This window comes from Tupaia chinensis, unplaced genomic scaffold (genome assembly GCF_000334495.1).
Source record: "Tupaia chinensis unplaced genomic scaffold, TupChi_1.0 Scaffold000478_3, whole genome shotgun sequence".
Classification (NCBI taxonomy): domain Eukaryota; kingdom Metazoa; phylum Chordata; class Mammalia; order Scandentia; family Tupaiidae; genus Tupaia; species Tupaia belangeri.
This window is the reverse complement of record NW_006159990.1, coordinates 7,772,353-7,792,341: the sequence shown is the minus strand read 5'-3', so window position 1 is coordinate 7,792,341 and position 19,989 is coordinate 7,772,353. Positions and strand designations below refer to the sequence as shown.

Genomic DNA, 19,989 nt, shown 5'->3' with positions numbered 1-19,989 from the left:
CCTCTCCAGGGCCGGCGTGTGGCCTTTGGACCAGCAAGCTGAAGCGGAAAACAAGGCCTGAGAACTTGCAATTTGAGAAGATGATGGTTACCTGCCCTGCATTGCCTCAGGGAAGAACAGGAACTACTCTACCATTCTTGAAGTGAAGGTACTTAATGAGAATAGGACAGTGTGGAATGGGGTAAGTGAAGAGAAGAGGATAGAGAAAGATAGCAAGTGAGCAATAGAGAGACAGGACGTTAGTGAGAAACAGATAGGGCTTATCAACTGTTGATGATGACATGTATAGAATTCTCAACTGGATTGGTCTGAGAAGTGTTTCATGACGGGCAAAGTATTTTTACAAGCAAAACGAGAAATAGCAATTGACTGTTTTATAAAAATAATTAGAATAATAAAGATAATGATTGGGGAAAACAGAAAAGATATGGAATGTTGAAGTGGGGAGATTAATGTCTCTGTACTGACTGACGTGCATGGCATTCCCTTTTGAAGAAATAATGTAATACACTGTAAAGTTATATGTAATCCAATGTAATATGAAGAAGATATGATGATAAAAAAAAAAACCACGTAGGCATTTACACAAAGGAATAAGAAGCAAAATATTTAAAATTCACCAACAGAAAAAAAAAAGAAATACAATTTTTGGAGAGGAGCAACAATGCAGGTAAGCACTACTGATGTTTGTAAAGGCATCCCTAAACATTCAAGAAATGGAGTCTTTGTTATCATTGAACAGGGATTTTCTGGAGGACAGTAAAAAGCCATTTCAACAGAGTGAGTGTGTGGATCACGGTTCAAGCCAAATGGTGGCACAGGGTAATGCAACACTCTTACCCACAGAGGCAGGTTCGGAGTTCTCATCTGGAGACTTCCCTGAGCACGGCAGGGACGAGTGCACATGATCTGTGGCTGGCTCAGGCTCACAGAGACATCATTATCTCTTTGAGTCTCTGTCTGTCTTACTCATAGAAGACAGAAAGATACTTTTAAAAAACAAAAAAGAATAGGCTTCCATTAGCTTCAACCTAAACAGCTACTTCATTCCCTTCTCCCCTACGGAAAGGGCGAGGTGCGTGAGTGCTTTTCTTTATGATTCCATCTGTCTATCTGCTGAGTGATAGGACTCTGGCTTCAGGTTAAACCTGAGCAATCGACGGAGTCATGACCCTGGAGAAGAGACTGGCAGGACCACATGCTCGCCACACTGACCATATGACAGCAAAAGACCCCAAGGTCTATCACCACCCCTCTGAGGTCTCCGTTCCTTCACTGTAGGAATTAGTCTACTAAGTCAGCATTTCTTAGGCGCTAACATTCTGGCTGCCTAAGAGTCCAAGTAAGAAAGTGCTACGTTAAAGGACTCTTTTCAACTACCATGGCAGAGAACTACAAGAAACCTTCATGCCTGAAAAGATGTTCATTCATCACCAAAATGAGACTTACTTTTAGTTGACCTTGTATTTCTGTTCTTCTGCTAATAACAGAATTTGGTCACCATCCACAAACATTTACTACACAGAACACTCACCTTAGGGCATTTGTCTACAATTCAAAGTAAAAATACTTATGAGTCATACGGCAGAAAAGAGAGAGAATGCACTCATTTTCTCAACTGTCCTGCCTGGAACAGTCTGTGCATCATAAAATATATAGAACACTAGAATGCTAGAATCCTTGCAGATTTCAGAGGTGATCTGGCCTATTTGTGTGCTGAAGCCCGGTGGAGAATCTGATAGGAGCCATGAGCCATTTTCTCTTCAGAGAAAACGCTTACGCATATCCAACATTGCATTCACTTCCCAGCATGTCACAGACCCCTTTGAAGCCATCCCAGGCTAAGACATCAGACCACAGCTCCTCATCTTGCACAAGGAGACACCAGATTTCAAACAGAGGACATGACTTGGCCAGTCGCTTGGTAGGAACCAAGAGTGGAAGAAACCGATGGAAACTGAAAATGAGGCAGATACTGAGCAACTCTAACTCATAAATCAGGCTTTGGAAAGGCGAACTGTTTCAAGAGGAATCTATACTTTTAAGTAAGGTTCTAGTTCAGCTTCTCCCGGAAAAATCAACAGGTTTTCTTTATCTTGCCCTCAGGCCAGGCCTGAAGCTCAAGGCTGACTTTTCCTGTGCTTACCTCAGCAAATCCATAAAACTTACATAACCTAGGGGCAAGCGTGAGAGAAAGAATTAGGAACAAGCTTTAAGAAACTCTCACTAGGGTTCTATAGAATTCTAATTTAGTTACATAATGGATAGTTAACAAATATTCTGAATTGGGGACAGCTCAGTAGGGTAGTTGTAATGTGGCACTCAGAAAAAGCTGGATCCCAAATGGTGACCATAGTTCAAATCCTCCAGCCCTGGTCAGACTGAAACAAGCCAGGCCCATGTGTGAGTGCCCAAGATCTGATGGCCAGAGGACTAGGGGAAGGGGATGGAGGTGTGACCAGACTCTGTGGAGGTGGCTTGTCTCTCTGTCTCCCTTTCACATGTGTGTGTACACATTCTATGATGAAGAAAGAGAAGAAACTTAAAAGCAGTTTTCTGAATCAAAGACTACTCATTTAGTTACAAGTGGTAGTCTGCTAAGGCGTGAGTAGGTAAAAAGGTCTTAGAGACCTGCTTCAGTGATCATATGAAACTAATTCCCAGCTGCTACACGAATTTGCTCATATGCTAATGGCTTGTTCTTTCAAGAACTAAAACACCCATTTTGGGATCTTGTATTTGGTTTTAGCTTAGCAAATTCATTCAATATATTTCTAATTCAATTGAACAAATATTCTCCTTAGGAGTCGATGAGAAAGGATGGAAACATGGATGAGTTTTAGAGTCAATACAGCCCAATTCTAACACTGGATCTGCTGTATCTAGACACAGGATTTGGGGTTCATTACTTAGTCTTCAAGTTCCCCCATCTACTTTGCAAGTTGGTAGTGAAAATTCACAATAATACAGTCTATTGAAAAGGAGCTAATACAATGTCTGGCAAACAGGAGGCACTCAATAAAACGGTAACACTTCAAATACTGATTATTTACCCACAAAAGATAAACTTCATCTTAGGCCATTCTCCAAAAATCTGATCTCATACATCTAGGTGAAAGAGGATTTTATTCATTCTTTACATGATGTAACACCTGCTTTAGTTCACGTTGACATATTAAAATTTATAACCATTAAAATGGAAAAGCCCACTGTTCAAATGACTATCTTTACTGGAGTACTACTGCCAGGCTTTTTGGCCCAAAGGAACTCTATAGCACCATTGATGGGTTTAAGACATTAGATTAAAAAGTGCCTTAAAGTATTAGAACAATAAAACAGCAAGATAATGGTTTCTTGACATGAAACTTCACGACTAAAGTCTTAAATATTATGGTTCAGTATTAATGTGTTTTCACACTACTTAACAAATTTTTAGACTGCACCTACTTATCCTTTTCAAATTGTTACTGCTCTCTTTTACATGGGAAATTTCTTACAAATTACTTGGAGAAGTCAAAAATTCACAATGAAAATTTTTTGCTGAGTCCTTTTTTTTAGAATAAATCTGTTCAATAGGCAAATCTAAATAATTTTCAGCAATTCTAAATGTAGAGAATACATGTCTTCTTACTGTAATTGAAAAGGAACATACAAAGCAGTTACTTAGTCACTTATAAAACTCCTGTTCTACTTTTTTTTTTTTTTTGAGAGATTTTCACTGTAGGGCGCGTGCGCTCGCCAGACAGACAGAGAGAGACATAGAGACAGAAAGCGAGAAATCACCCCCCAGGGGGGATGGTCACACCGCAATCCCTTCTCCTCCATTCTCCTCTCGGGATCTTGGGCACGCACGCACACGCGCCCGGCGTGAGTTTTAAGCCACCGGGTCCGGGACACGAACCGCGGTCGACTACGTGGGAGTCCAGCGACATAGCCATTACGCTAACTGCTGGTTCCCTAAAACTCCTGTTCTACTTTTGAAATGACGACTAACCTGATAGGAGAGACGAGACTTTTATAATTAAAATCTAAAGTCTAGCCACTTGAGATAAGCACAGAAGGTTATATAATTGTCCTCTGCACTCACAAGATCCCTTTTTCTCTCTGAGATTGTATCAGTTTTTTATAATAACAGAACATATAACAAAAAGCTACTATGCCGTAAGAAATCATTCTAACCACAAGCTACATTTCTGGCTGAGAGTAAAACCTCATTAATTTGTATTTCACTAATTTCACAAGGAGAAAAAGTGTCCATTAATAGTGTAAATATAATTCCCTTGAGAATATATTAGGTTTTTAAGAAAATAAAACAGGAAACAATTTAAGGGCCCATTTATATATAAATACTTGACAGTGTTCATTGAAAAGCATTTGTAGCTATGCTAGAATAGGACAGCTAATCAGGCTTTGGAAAGGTAAACTGTGTTCAGAGGAATCTATACTTTTATGTAGGGTTCTAGTTCAGCTTCTCACTGAAAAATCAACAGGTTTTCTTTATCTTGCCCTCTGGCCAGGCCTGCAGAACTGGGTAGTCTTTGTTTTTTATTTTATTCTTCTTAAAGGTTTTTGCCATAGTATGCATGTGCTTGCTGGAGACAGACAGAGAAGAGACAGTGAAACAGAAAGGGAGAAATCAACCCCCAGGAGGGATTATCACACTGCAATCTCTTCTCCTCTATTCTTCTTGGGATTTTGAGCATGCACATATACGTGCCTAGCGTGATTTTCAAGCGGCCAGGTCTAAGACTCACACCGCAGTGGACCATGTAGGAGTCCAGCAACTTAACCATCGCGTCACCTGCTGCTCCCCTAGATACTCTTCTAACTACCGTGAGTGCCCTCCGATGGCGACGCTCAAGAGCCCTGGAAGACGCAGGAGATACTGGACACATTTAGCCAGAAAGATGGGGTGGCTTGCGTGCAAGTCTGTGTGTCTGCAGCCACGAGGCACAGCCATAATTTGACCTGGGTCTACATTTCCCAGGTGGCCTTGTTTTCCGGTAGAGCCATGTGACTAGTTCTCACCAAAGGAATATTTGGAGGAAAGATGTCACCTTACTTCAGGAATGGAGTGACGAAGAAGTGTTTACTCCTTCACACTTCCTTTCCCCTTCTATCAGCTAGGTGCACACAATTACAAGCTTCAAAGATGGGGCGAAGGGTTGAAATGTGTGCCCTCACCCCTCAAATTCCTGTGCTGAAGTCCTAAAGCCCGGGCACCTCTGAATGTGTCCTTATTGAAATGGAGCTATTAGTTAAGATAGTCATACTGCGACAGAACGGGCCCTGATCCCCTTCTATTTTATAAGGGCTGGTGTCCTTATAAAAGGGGAAAATGTGGTCACGAAGAGGAACAGGGGAAAGATGATGTGAAGAGACACCGAGGAAGCCAAGGAAAGAGATTTTTCTCACAACCCTCATCTAGACCTCTCGTCTCCAGACCGGGCAGACAACCCACTCTACTGCTTAAGCCCCCCGCGTTGCTGTGGCAGCCTGAGCAGACTAACAGAGGGTGTGACTGAAAGTTGGGAGGAATTTGGGCTCAGGATTCACCTTGAATAAAAGTTCTTCACCGACCAGAAATTCCAACACCAAGTTGATAACTGAGCAAAAAGGGCAATTTTTATTGGCTTAAACCGTTGAATTTTGAGGGCTTATATTTGATACGAGCCAGCATTACCTAATACAGGATTTAATCAAGTAACTTAACTGGCAAGAAACTTTGCTATTTCACATGAAAACAAATATGGACATATCACAGAGCCATGAGATACACACGTAAAAATGTTAGGGTAAAATCTTTGAAGAAGATTTGAGTTTACAGGAAGATATTTTGGAGTAATACCCCCAAGCTCCTCCCCCAGGGTACAAATTTACTCTTTTCTTCCAGGAGAAGTAGAATGTGTGCAAGAGTTTTAAATAAGCCACAAGGTCAAGATTGCCGTATACAGTATAAATTATGCTCTAAAATTCATTCATTTATTTATTTTTTTGGTAAACTCAGAGGAGCAATTCTCCCGAGTGGCCCAAGTGTGAAACTTTCACTTGAGTATTAAGGATCGGGATATTGTAAAATGAGATCTAAGTCTTTTCGAAGTTCTCAACTGATAGTACTTTTCACTGATCTGAATAGAAATCACTCTTATATAACATCGTCTACCCTCAAATCTGGTAAAAAATGCATCCCCTGTCTGATGTGGTAACTAACTTGGACGACACAATTTCCCCCCTTTTGATTTATTTTCTGGCAATAAGAAAAAGTAAAAAGACAGCTATCCTAGCTAAGACAGAGTTGTAGTTCAAAATACCTCAAAAGCTGAGCTGGCAGCTGGAGCCTCGTGTTTACAGAAAAGCTGGGATGATTCAGCCTGAGCTCAGAGCCTAATTTAGATCACAGCCGCTGTGTTCAAAACACATGCGGGATGGGGCAGCAGGTTTCCAGGTCATGACAGCTCCATGACGGAGACTGGAGACCACTTACCAGCACGGCTGTAAACGCAGAAAGTGCACGCGGGAGAGCGAAACCTCAGAGGTCCTTGGAAACTGCTCCCAACTGGTAGGAAACAGTAACATCAGCATTTCCAGCCTCCATAAGCAGGTGCCGGAGCAGCCGAAGTGGCTGGAGGGTGGCTCCCTCACCAATGCCTTCTTTCCTGAAGTGGCTATTGTTTGGATTAAATTATAGGAATCTGATAATAAAGTGGAAAAAATTCAGAGAGCAGCCACTTCCTGCTAAGACACATGTTTATCTTTGGTTTATTTCAAAGAGCAAAACTAGGGTAGGGATTGATAGAAAAAGACATTTAAATGCCTTGTTTTTCTTGATGGGAAGAAATCATATCCCGTCATTCTCATACAGTCCACATGCAGAACGTATGAGAAGAGGGCACGAAATCTCCCCAGCCCTGTGTGACCCTCCACTGGAATTCACCTTCCTTGATTTTCCCTGGACATGACATGGCCGGAATGTTTGCGATTCTGTAGCTAGGCATTTTATGTGCAATAAAAAACCCTTCCCCTGCGGTTTTCCCTCCCTTCCCCTCCCCCACCTCTCTTCCTCTGTCTCCTTCTTGTCTCTTTGTTGCGGATGTCAGGGCTGTCAGTGTCACAGTCTGACATGATTAGTGTTTCTGACATTACACCAAGAGGCAGACAGAGAGCAAGGGGAGCGGGTGGAGGATGCGCAGCCATCAGAAAGAGTGAATAGAAAAAAGCAGCCCGACCTTCTTTCTTGGAGGTTCCTTGATTACAGGGCAGCTTAGAAATCACCTCGGATTTTTCTCATTTATCCAATTAGTCTGTTTTCCTGCTCCTCTGGAGATCCCTAAGGTGTGGATCTATCCTGAGATCAAAGCCAGGGGCTCTAATAACAGATAAGACAGAATTTGTGATTCAGCGGATTCTAAGGCTGTGAAGTGTAACAATCAGCACGCTTTGGAAAGATAGCGCCAGTCCGTTTCAAGTATCGATTCGCTGCACTTTGTCACTCTAATGATGTTATCTCATTAAAAGAGATAAATGCCCTACTGTTCTTCTACGAGCATCTGCTTCTTACTCTTCTCTCTATTTCAACAGCATGGCTCTCAGCAGCAGCACATTAAAATCAAATTGAAATCCAATGCAGGGCTTGGCTACAGAGCTGCTTACCAAGGCTTCTTTTTAATTGCTTTTTCCTATTCTGAACCCTCTTCTTGTGACGGTCACCCATGGAAATAAGCAATGTAAAGAGAAAGAGATGTATGAAGTAATCACCCTGGAAAACATTTATGGAGTACCTACTATGTGGAGTCTCCACTGGGTCAACATTTAACTTATTCTTCCCACAACCTTGCAAGACAGGTAGGACAATCCTTAGGTTGCAATTAAAGAAACAGAATCTGATCTTAAGGAACTTGCCCAAGATTACATAGTAATGACAGGCTGAGCCAAAATTTGTACAAGAGTCTACCTAATGCAAATATATATATATATATATATACACACATATATATACACATATATGTATATATATACATATATATATACACACATATACATATATAATCACGTATGTGTATATATATGTGAGTGTGTGTATATATATATGTGAGTGTGTATATATTTAAAATCCCCATCTTCATTCATGGAACAAATACGTAAATATGATTGCAACTTGATTAGAATAGGTGAAAAAAGGTCAAAGAAGGTAGCAATTATTCAGCCTACTAATCCCCAGAACGCAATGCCATAGCCAGTGCAATGGTTTTGTTTCAACAGATTTCTTATTAAATAAAAAAGGTAGTAATTTTCCATAATGAATGTTTTATACATTATTCCTTTGTGTATCAGGCCTCTAAAGTACACATTATTAAAGTCTATTAAAGTCTGTATTTAGCAGCATTACTAATGTGCCTTTGGGGAAATTATTACAATGAAACAGCATCAGTCTTTCACAAAGTTTCAATTGTTTAATATTCCTTTTCTGATCTACAACACACGTTTCTATTTTTAGCTATAATCAGATCTCATCTGAAATGCTGTAGTCCCAGCCTAGAGCTGTCACTACAGATTGTTTACGTGTTGGACTTAGAAGTAACAAGAGGTGCAGAGATTGCTAATTTCACCCAACATTTTTTTCCCATAACTCACTGCAATTTTTCCACTGTTCTAATTAACAGGTGCTCCTTGATCACTGTGACATGTGATGACACTTTACCTCTCTGTCTAGGGTTGGTTATTTTAATTAATTGCTTATATTTCTATCTAATTGAGACTAACCTCTCAAGATAATGCCACTTTATTAAAGCCCAAGGGTGGTAAGAAGTTATAAAACTAGTCTGTACAAAAAAGAAAAGAATATCAAATAAACAAACCAGAAGAACATATAAGCTGTGATTAATCAAATGTAAATGTTTTCTATTTAAATGTAAGCATCGCCAATTATGACAGACTAGAAATATGTGTGTTCTGGTCATTAACTAAGGAATTTCTGCAAATTATGAAGATTTATATATTCTAAATAGATATCTCTTTTTATCTAGTATTACAGAGTATGAGGTTTTTTCCGAAACAAAGTCAATGATGCATGTATATTTAAAAGCACAATGTGCTCTGAAAACATTGTCTAAGAAAACACTGCACTTATTTTATGTAGACAAAAGATGAAAGAGAGAATAGAATATCAGCAAATAGTTACGCATTATAAGGTCTCTGTATCACCTAAAAAAGGAGAGGGAAAAGAAAAACTCATCTAAGGTGAAGGTACTCTAATGAACTGGGTTGGACACCATCTCTCCATTATACATTTCCTTTCATACACAACTGTAGCACAGTTGGAGATGATACACTTGCAAAATCAGGCAAATCAACTCAATTGTTACTATTATAAGGATGGAGGAGACATAAACCAACTAAGTAACTGAGAGGCATGTTTCCAATCATCAGTTAACTAAATAGGATGTAACGGAATTGTATCCATTAAGACCTGCTACTTGAGAGGACAAGGGTAGGGTTGAGGACTTAACAGAGGGAAGACAGTTTTCCTGTGACCTGAAGATCCACCCACTCCTTAGTTACAATAACCCAGCCACATAGGCCTCAAAGAAAGAGGTCGCATGTTAGGTGTCCAAAGGGCCGCGTCACTTAACACTGCAAGGCTGTGTGCTTCGCTCACTGTGGCTATGTAGGAAGAACACGCCAGCTCATTCAGCGACAGCGCCACAGGAAGGTTGGTACAGGGCAGATTGCTGGCTTAGGGGAAAAAGGCAAAGCCTATTTTAATCAAGAAAATCTTGAACACTCCTCTTTAAATCCAAGAAACGAGGATGAGTAAGATTCCAAAAACAACAACTACAAAGTGTGTGAAAGTGCTGCTAAAAAGAACAGAGGGGACTGAATATACTCTTTCCTTTAAGTAGTACCTGCTTGATGGTCAGTGGCTGTAGTCACATTTCAGAGTTTATCAGGCTTCACAACTAGATCTTTCAGACTTGAAATAATCTTACAGTCATGTCAGAACATAGCCCTGGCCTTCTCGGGAGCCACTACGCCCTAAAAGCAAACCAAAAGTCCAGCCTTTCTTTTCTGAAGCCTTCATTTCTCTCTTCCCTCTCTGGACTCTCCTCCTTTTCTGACATGGTCAGGAGCTGTTAAGTCAAGCCCCGTGATGCCTGTCACTCGAAACAAAGCACGGAAGTGCCCATGTGACGCTGCAGCAGGGCACAGGGTCTCAGGGCTAGAGCTCATTTGAGGTGCTCCAGTACATCTGTCCATCTGATCCTCTGCACAGAAAGGACCAGAAGCTAACCGTACGGACTGCTTCTCAGAGAAGCAGGCATCAGCCACTGCTCCCCACACCTGCTCTGAGATTGCTGAGCTGCATACCTAAGGAGACACCAACTAAAATATGTTTCTGGTTAGGCTGAAAGAAGGAAACGACCTGGGAATTGAAAGAGAAGCATTACTAATGCTTCCATAGTTGAAATGATTGTCTAAATAGAATTCTACAAAACAGAAAGCAATCTCCAAAATGTAACTTTTTTTGAGAGAGAGAGATTTTTGCTATAAGGCATATGCACTTGCCAAAGAGATGGAGAGATGGAAAGTGAGAAAACACTCCCCAAGGGGGATGGCCAAGGCATAATCCCTTCTTCTCCATCTTCCTCTTGAGATTTTGGACACACATGCCTGGTGTGAATTTTAAGCCTCTGGGTCCGAGACCCGAATTGTGGTCAGGTATGTGAAAATCCAGCACCTTAATCACCATGCCATCTGCTGGCCCCCAAAATGTATTTTTTAACTATATTTACCACATGTACAAACAAGTTATATATATGCACATTTTTTCCACTTCATGATTTATTTACGTCCAATTGTTGTACATCTTGGTGGGGCATAACAAACATTTTCAAAGCATACATGCAGTGTTTTGGATATATTTTAAAGGCAAATGAGTATAAATGTATCAGTTATATTTTAAAAAATTGTCTCCTCCCTCCTCTATGCCCTATCAGCCACCTACTGGATTACATGGTCTCCTGTACTTTAAATTGCCACTCACACCTCTCAGAAGAGAGTAACATTCCTGTTGTCTTCCTGAGACTTTGTGTGATGCACTTAGAGACAGAGTCTGGAAGTCTGACTTGGTCATTTCCCTGTGCCCTACATTCAGCAGAACGTGATTCGTATATAACACAGGTGCTACGCTGGCCCTGTGCCCACAATGTTCCTTTTACCTCCCAACCTCTATAAAAATGAGGTTTGTAGAAGGGCAAAGGTTGATTATACCTTAAACTTGCAGAAAGTGAGAACGGAAGTGCTACAATGTCCAGCGGCCCAGGGTCCAACTTCCTGTAGAGTAAGTCCTACCTCATAAATGATATTTGAGAGGATTTCAGAAATTTTGTGGAGAAACAGAATTGAAGTATGAGTTGATTTCAGTGCAAAAAAAGTTGAAATCCATGTATAGTTTTCCCCTAATATGCATTTTCTATAAACTTTTGGAAGACCCCTCGTATGCACAGTCTAGGTCACTGGTTCCCAAATTCTTGTCTTGGGAATCCTTTAGAGGCTTACAAATTATCAGTCACTAAAGAGCTTCTGTTTGCGTGGGTTATTTCTTTTCTAAAAAATTTTTATTATCATCATAATCTTCTTTATATTACATTGGATTGCATATACCTTTACAGTGTATTACATTGCTTTTTCAAAAGGGAATGCCATGCATGTCAGTCAATACAGAGACATTAATCTCCCCGCTTCATCATTCAATATCTTTTCTATGTTTTTCCCAATCATTATTATTATTATTCTAATTATTTTTTTAAAACAGTCAATCACTATTTCTCATTTTGCTTGTAAAAAGACTTTACCCATCATGAAATACTTCTCAGACCAATCCAGTTGAGAATACTATACATGTCATCATCAAACCATATCTGTTTCTCACTAATGTCCTGCCTCTCTATTGTTCTCTTGCTATCTTTTGGGTGGGTTATTTCTATCAGTGTTTATCATATTAAAGATTAAAACAGAAATTTCTGGAACAGGAAAAAGCAAGCACACATCTTGTCACAGGGATGATGTCATTGCATGTCATGTAGCCTCTTGAAACATTGTCCTGTATACTCGAGAAAGAGTGAAAAAGGCAAATCATATCTTACTATTATTATGAAAACAGCATTGATCTTGCTGGTAGACCTCTGTGAAAGGGTCTCAGAGTGTGCCTCCCAAAGGGTACTCAAAGCACGGTCTGAAAACCACTGGTCTAGCTCAAGTTTACACACAAGTAGTATCTTTGAACAGTAAATGAAGAAATGACACAACATAAAAGGGCTTCCAACAGTTCATAGCAAATACGTATTACCAAAAAGCTACTCATGAATTTTGATTTTTTTGCACCCATATAAACTTGTACTTATATTCAATTTCCCCAAAACTTTCTGACATCCCCTTGTACTGAATAAAAGCATGTAATGTCCATTTCTAAAAATTTGAATGCTGGCTCTGTAGTGTAGCAGTTAGCACTGTGCATGAAAAGGTGGATCCCATGGCCAACTGTGGCTCAAATCCCAGCCCTGGCAGTTGTGTGTATGCTCTAAATCCTAACATGATGGCGAAATGAAGGAAAAAGGACAATGGCATGACCACACCCAATGGGAGGTGCTTACTCTCTCTCTCTCTCTCTGTCTGTCTGTCTCTCTCTCTCTCTCTCGTTGAGCACACAAACCCTTTGGCAATTAAAAACAACACAAAGGACCAGCAGGTAGCATGGTAATTGAGGAGCTGAACTCCCACATGGCCAACTAAGGTTCAAGTACTAGACCTGGTGGCTTGAAACTCACGCTGAGTGTGTGTGTGTGTGCCTAAGATCCCAGGAGGAGAACTGAGGAGAAGGGATTGTGGTGTGGCCATCCCTCTAGAGGGTGATTTCTCACTTTCTATTTCTATGCTGAGTCCACGCACTCTATAGCAAAAATCTCTCAAAACAAACAAACAAAATAAACCAAAAAACACAAAACAAAATGAGACAAAAAATCTGAGTTGTTGAATCAAAGGAAGTACTAGACCTGGTGGCTTGAAACTCACGCTGAGTGTGTGTGTGTGTGCCTAAGATCCCAGGAGGAGAACTGAGGAGAAGGGATTGTGGTGTGGCCATCCCTCTAGAGGGTGATTTCTCACTTTCTATTTCTATGCTGAGTCCACGCACTCTATAGCAAAAATCTCTCAAAACAAACAAACAAAATAAACCAAAAAACACAAAACAAAATGAGACAAAAAATCTGAGTTGTTGAATCAAAGGACAGCACGTCTTTCTACAGCATTTCTCTACTTACTAGTGACCCCAAACTCTTAGTACATTAGAATGCTCCTTCCTTGTAATATGCTGAACAGAAATGAGTCCCAAGTCCAAATTTGTTTTAAACCAATCTCTCTCTCTCTCTCTGTTTTTCTACCTGTCCACTAAATATCTTCATCCAGTTGCACCTCAAATACAAATAAAATAAAATAGTTTGTTTTAAAGTATTTGTTTTTTCTGATCATTAGTACACAGATACTTACTGTATAGGAAAGTTGAAAAATACAGAAAATTATTAAGAAGAAGGAAGAGGTGGTAATGGAGGAAGGAGGGATAGGAGAAAGAGGAGGAGGACGAAATATGTCCCACATATCTACTCTCTGAGAAAACCACTGTCAACGTTTTGGTCAATATTCTTCTAGTATTTTTATCATGCATATTTAAAAAAATGTAGTGAAGTTCATGTCTTACAGGTAATTCAGTGTCTTTTATTTGAAAAATTATTTTTCATATGAAAGAAAAGCACAGTGTTAAAATTTAGAACATACAAGCAAAAGATAATACTTTTTGACATTTCAATGTGACCTTGAAATCTTTGTTTGTATACATGTATCTTTCTAAAAACAATGAAATAATGTCAAACTACGTATAATGTTAAAGAACTTGTCTTCTTCACAATTTTTTAGAACATCTTTTTTATGTCATTAAACATTCTTCCAATTCTTCCTTGGCATTTTTATTTATGGCTGTACCATGGTTAGTGTCTTCAAAAAATTATTGTAACGATATTGTGATGAATATGTTAAATTTTCACATGCATCCATGGTAGTTTTTTTTTTGAATTAACATCCTAAAAAATGAAAATTCTGGGTCAAAGGTTGTGCATTTTTGAGGCTTTGGTACATTGCTGAAGTTCTTTTGAGAAATGTGTTCTTTCACAATAGTGTATGAGAGTCTGACAGTCTCACCTCTACTGGAGAAATTTTATAAATCTTCAAGTGTATAGGTAGAAAATACCATCTCAACATTCCAATTTACATTTCTTTGATTAAAGCCAGGGTTGAGTATTCTCTTACAGGTTATTTTGTTGATCACATTTCTTCTTTTACTTGTCTTATCTTTCTGCTCTTTGTACATTTTCTACTAATGTCAACATCTTTATCTTATTAATGTGTAATACTCTCAGTAAGTTCCAGAGTAGTACTAATTTAACTGTCATAGGTTGTAAATACTGTTCCTGACTGACTTTTGTGTTTCAGAGTAGTGCCACATCTCTTGTGATTGAAAAAAATGTGAGACTTTACGTAATTAAATACATTCCCTTTCTTTAAAATTTCTGCTACTAGAAATGAACAAGATCTCCTTTATTCTAAGATCATTTCACTTTTATTTGCATTTTCTTCCATGTCACTAGTTTTTAAATTATGTGATAGCTCTTCAAAATCTGACACAAGAAGAATGTGGCCATTACCTTCAGAAAAATGACAGGTAAGGGTAATTAAACATAGACAGGCCATTTGGCGAAACCATCAAGGTGGCCTAGCACGGGGTGAAAAGATATCGCATATGTACAATATTCACCCGTTCCTGTCACTACATCCAAGAGCTCTGTTAATTTGCTCTTCCAGTGAAAGATGTTGGAAATAGAAAACATGTTAACATGGGGTTTATGTTTAAAATTTCAACTACTGAATATGATGACTCTTCTCACCTTTGCCAGAACAGAAGCTTCAGATGGCCAAGACCTTTGCTTTATTCACTGATGTATTTACTGGAAGCACAGTGAGTGGCATATAATACGCACTTGAAGAATATATGTTGGATGAGCTGACGTTTTATCACCTAGGGCTATGTACATGCCAGGTGCTGGGTGGGAGAGGCAGGGGGGATGAATTCTGGGTTTCCTTACCTCATGTTAAGGAGATGCAAACTCTAAATGAAGGTAGAACCTAAATTTCAGTTTTACTTTTAAGTTGACTGTAGAGATACTGATCTGAGTGTAAATGCCTCAAACCTGGCACAGCAGGATAGGATGCTAAATACTGGAAAGTATTCAGAGAAAAAATTCTGTTGGGCAGATAATTAAAACAGTGGCATCCACCCACCAAGAGAGACAAAAGGTACCACTTGACTTCATTTGATGCTATGGCATTTGTCCAAAGCGAGAAAAAAAATCAGATCTGGCTTTATTTGAACAGAACAAGGAAGAACTAGTTCTCAAGAAGATTCTTTCTTACTGTGTGGGGGAGGGGGAAGGTCATTCTGTGTAATAACAGAAAAGTCAATTATTTTTCAATCAGATGGAGTGTCCTCATAAATTCAAGGCAGAGAGCAGCACGTGACATGCCTTCATGAATACAATGACCATGAGGGAGAGAGTTCAGGATCATAACCTTCACATTGCTACTAAGGAAAAGCTATCTTTCAAGAGCAGAACACTGTTCTTGCTAGTGTGGTTTTGGGAACATGCACAGTGGTATGTGTTGTATGTACACAGTTCCCCATCTGTCCAATTTGCTCCCTATTTGGTTATAATTTTTTTTAAAGTAATGCAGTACAACATATCTCTCTTCACAGTGTAACATCATATAGGTAACACAGGAAAACCTAAAACATTAGTCCTAACTAGCAAGAATTTATAATGTGTATAATATATATTTATACATATTAACAAGAAAATGACCAAAGAAACAGAAAGGATGATGACTTCCAACAAAATATAAATCCCACTTGTAAAGATTTTTTTCAGTTGTCAGAAAACACATGTACTTGCCAGAGAGAGATACGAGAGAGAAAGGCAGAAAGCACCTCCCACAATGGAGTGCGCTCACAAAACAATCCCTTCTTCTCCATTTGTCTATCCTGCCAGGATTTTGGGCACACACACATGCATCTGGCATGTTTTGGAAGCTGCTGGGGCTGGGACTCAAACTATGGTCGACAATGTGGGATCTGGTGCTCTTAAATACTAGGCTACCAGGACAGACCTATCTAAAAATTTTTATTAATATAAAGATGAGAAAGTTGCTCTTGCAAAGTGACCTAAGGAGAGTAAGACAGTTGGAAAGATGGTCTTCAAGTCTGCATAAGGGGCAGGGAAATGAGTACCCCTGGAAAATATGTACAAAATGTATAAGGCTCAGAAGGCACAATCATTAAAGCCTATTTACAGGGACCAGCAGATGACATATTGGTTATGTTGCTTGATTTCCAGTCGACCACAGTTTGAGTCCCCAACTTAAAACTCACACCAGGCATGTGCGCATGTGTGCTCAAAATCCTAAGAGGAGAATGGAGGAGAAGGGAATTGCGGCATGGCCATCCCCGCTGCGGGGGGCGGGGGGAGTGATTTATCACTTTCTGTCTCTCTGATAAGTGCACAAACCCTATAGCAAAAAAAAAAAAAACCCCAAAAAACAAAAGCCTATTTACAATATTTAAAAGGTAAATGAATGTAAGGGGATCTGCTCTGCATAAACTTCCTAAGTTGGGTATTGAACTAGCATATTACATGTCCATCAGTCTCAGCAAGTGCGGTAGATTCACGATGAGCCTGGTGCCTGGGAACGACCTCCATTTATTTTCTGCCGGCACTAGTGCTCAACATGCTATCTATCTGGCAGTCAGAAGTGCATCCTTCCCTGGTGTTTCCTCAGACCCTGGCACAGACAGGAGGGCAAAAACGTGAGGAATGAAAGCCTATCTGGTGGGCAGTTCACTGACTATTAGGCCATCCTGTTCAAGTTGAAAGACACATTGACAATCCTTTTGTGCTGAGGGTTGGCAGACATTCCTGTATTTTCTAGAGGGAGAGACCCTGATTGACCCCAAATAGAAATGCCAGTGGCTAATTGCTATCAGTACAACCCTTGTACTTCACAAGAATAACAAGGAACCTAAATGCTGCGGCCACTCTCAAGCCCGGTACCTTCCTAATTCACCTCCAGTTAGTTGGGATTCAATAAGGAAGGAAGATATTACAAGAGTGTCCAAGGAGTGCACAGTTCAAATGACTCCAGCTTTCTAGGAACAAACCTACTTAGAACGTCGGTCACACCCATAATAATACTTTGAACACTCTAACTTACACAGCCCGATGAGATGACACTCTAGTTTTGTTTGTGCTGACAAGAGCCGTTTCTTCCCCAGAGAGTATCCTATTCTTTGTCTGATGCCAAGAAAACTATAAGAAAAATGCTGACCTGCGAAAGTGACACATCATGCTTAATCACTACGTGCAATTAAAATAATATAAAATGCAGCACTTACTGGACAGCCCAGGCAGAACATAACTTCTCAAGCAACAGACACACCTACTGAGACACTGGAGATTTCTGAGGAGTCTGGTTCCCAGCTTTGAGTCAGGCGCGACTCCATGACATCAGGTCTTGAGCTGCCCTGGAGAAACTCAGGGCAGAGCTGTCATAGCAAGCTGTGTTTTCCGAACAGAGATTTCCCAAGAGTTGTCTCAGCTTTTCTGTACACCAGACTCTAAATGATGGGAGATGAGCTTTGCAATAGTGAATTCCCCCTCCTATTCCCTCCAATCCTGAGCCCGGGGCAGAACACCCGCCCCTCTTCCAGTATTTTTAAAAACTTACTTCTTGAATACTGCTCAAAGGTGAGTATTTAACAGCCAGAGCAGAAGGGGGGGGGTAATAGGAGGTGGAACAGCACAATCTTCCAATATTCATGCCAAATCAACTATACTAACAACTGATATTTCAGCCCCTTGGAGGCCTCCTGAGGATACCAACCACAGACAGAGTAGCCACGGGCTCCTGTGACCCTGTCAGTAAACACTGCTCACCAGGGGTCCACAATTGCCCAACCTGGCAAGAGAATCAGCCTCCTCACAGCAGGGAAAGACACTATGTACCCAAAAAAGTCATGACACCATGAAGAAAATACAAGTGCTGATTCCCAAAGTACATCTTACCTTGTTCATACCGCAAGGACGGAAGCAAGGGATCAGACATGTCACAATGCAGGGCAGCTCTTGAAGATTCTCCTCTTTCCTGGAGCTCTTCCTTCCAGAAGCAGGTCGCTGCACTGTGAACACCACAAACAAGAAACCCATCAGTGGTGCCAAGGAAGGCACAAAGCAGACCTCTATCCAGTGGAACTTCTGCTATGATGATCCAACCCATGTCTGCTTTGTCCAGAATAAAAGCCACTTGCCAGACGAGGCTACCGAGCACTTAAAACATGGCCAGTGCAATGGAGAAGTGAATTTCTATGTAACTTTAATTAAATTTAAATAGCCACATGAGGTTAGTTGCTACTATCCTGGTCAGTGCAGGTCTAGAGTTCAATTCAGAGTCTTGAGGCACGGGTCAGCAAGTGGTATGGCCATTAAGGCAGCTGGGACCCACATAGCCAACTCTGCTGTTTGAGTCCTAAACCCAGTGGCTCAAAAATAACTCCAGGTGTGCATGTTGACACACATGCCCAAAATCCCAAAAGGAGAATGGAGAAGGGATTGTAGTACAGGCATCTCCCTGGGGGGTAATTTCTCACCTTCCCCACATCTCTCTCTCTCTCTGTCTCTCTCTGGCAAGCACATGTGCCCCATAGGAAATAACCAAAAGAAAACTTTTTTTAAAGAGTCTGGAGGCATGCCACTGGAAATTGGGTTTGCCAGTGTCCAAGAAAAATCTAGATTTTTATATGGTTAGTATGACTCCAGATGCATGGGAATAAGAATACCTTTTTTTTTTTTCTTGGTTACTATTTTTAAGTCTTTATTATGGGTTAGGAACTGAGGATTTAGTGATCAATAAGCCAGACAGGCCAATGACTTTAAGATCTTCTCCTTCAGGTTTTGATCTTCTTACTCAGGAAAGGAAAGAAAACAGCATGGGAGTGGCCCTACTGTGGGCCTGACTTCAATGCCTCCCCTTGCTATCCATGGGGATCAAAGAAGTAGAGACACTGGAGCTGAGAGCATCTCTGCTGGGGCTCCCGAGCCAGAACCTTCCACCGAGCTCCTCGAGAGGCCGAGTACCCTAAGAGAATTCAGGAGGTCAGTTTTCCACAGGCCAAATGAACCTAATCATCCAATTCCCCAAATGGAAGAAGGATCCATGGTTTTATTCATGCTATTAGTTCTTTATAGAAAGTTTTTGATACAACTTGAATTACATTTTAAGGTAAAAAAGTTTATCGTACTGTTTCAGGGTTCTTAATTTGTTAAATATTAAGGCAGAATAGAAATAAAAATATCTTCAACTTAATAGATCTGTAGCCTTTTTCTTTGAAAAATGCTTAGAGGTAGATTAGAGGAAGGGAAAACACGGTAAGGTCCCTTATAATCACCTGATGTGTGTATTATTTTTTCAGGTTGCATCTAGGAAGGATTTATATTTCTGAACCTGCTCAGAAAGAGTAGAATGGGAGGTTTAACTAGAGCTGCAATGCTCTTAAAATTTTTAAAAACGTATTATTTTAAGTTGTAACAATATATCTGGTGGCCTTTATTGAAAATGATGAACATGGTATTAACTTTGATTTCTTTCCTGGTGCCTAGAAAATACATGTTGTGTGCCCCACAAAGATGTACAATTAAATGTAAATAATAAAAATAGAAAAAAGTTATTAAGTTATGACAATATAACATATGTTCAGTAGGAAAAGGAAACAGTACTCAGAATCCCACTAGCCTACCATAACCACCCTTCAGTAATCAGCCTTTGTCTCCTGTGAGTGAC

At 40.1% G+C, this 19,989-nt stretch overlaps 1 protein-coding gene across 1 annotated transcript in view; it reads right to left on the bottom strand.

The window, feature by feature from the left end:
- Positions 1 to 19,989, bottom strand: part of BACH2 (BACH transcriptional regulator 2) — a 385,089-nt gene that overhangs the window by 302,387 nt on the left and 62,713 nt on the right. Inside the window, exon 2 of the mRNA XM_006156118.3 lies at positions 18,219 to 18,331. The gene's annotated coding sequence lies outside the window, so the exon portion shown is untranslated. The remainder of the gene's footprint in view (positions 1 to 18,218; positions 18,332 to 19,989) is intronic.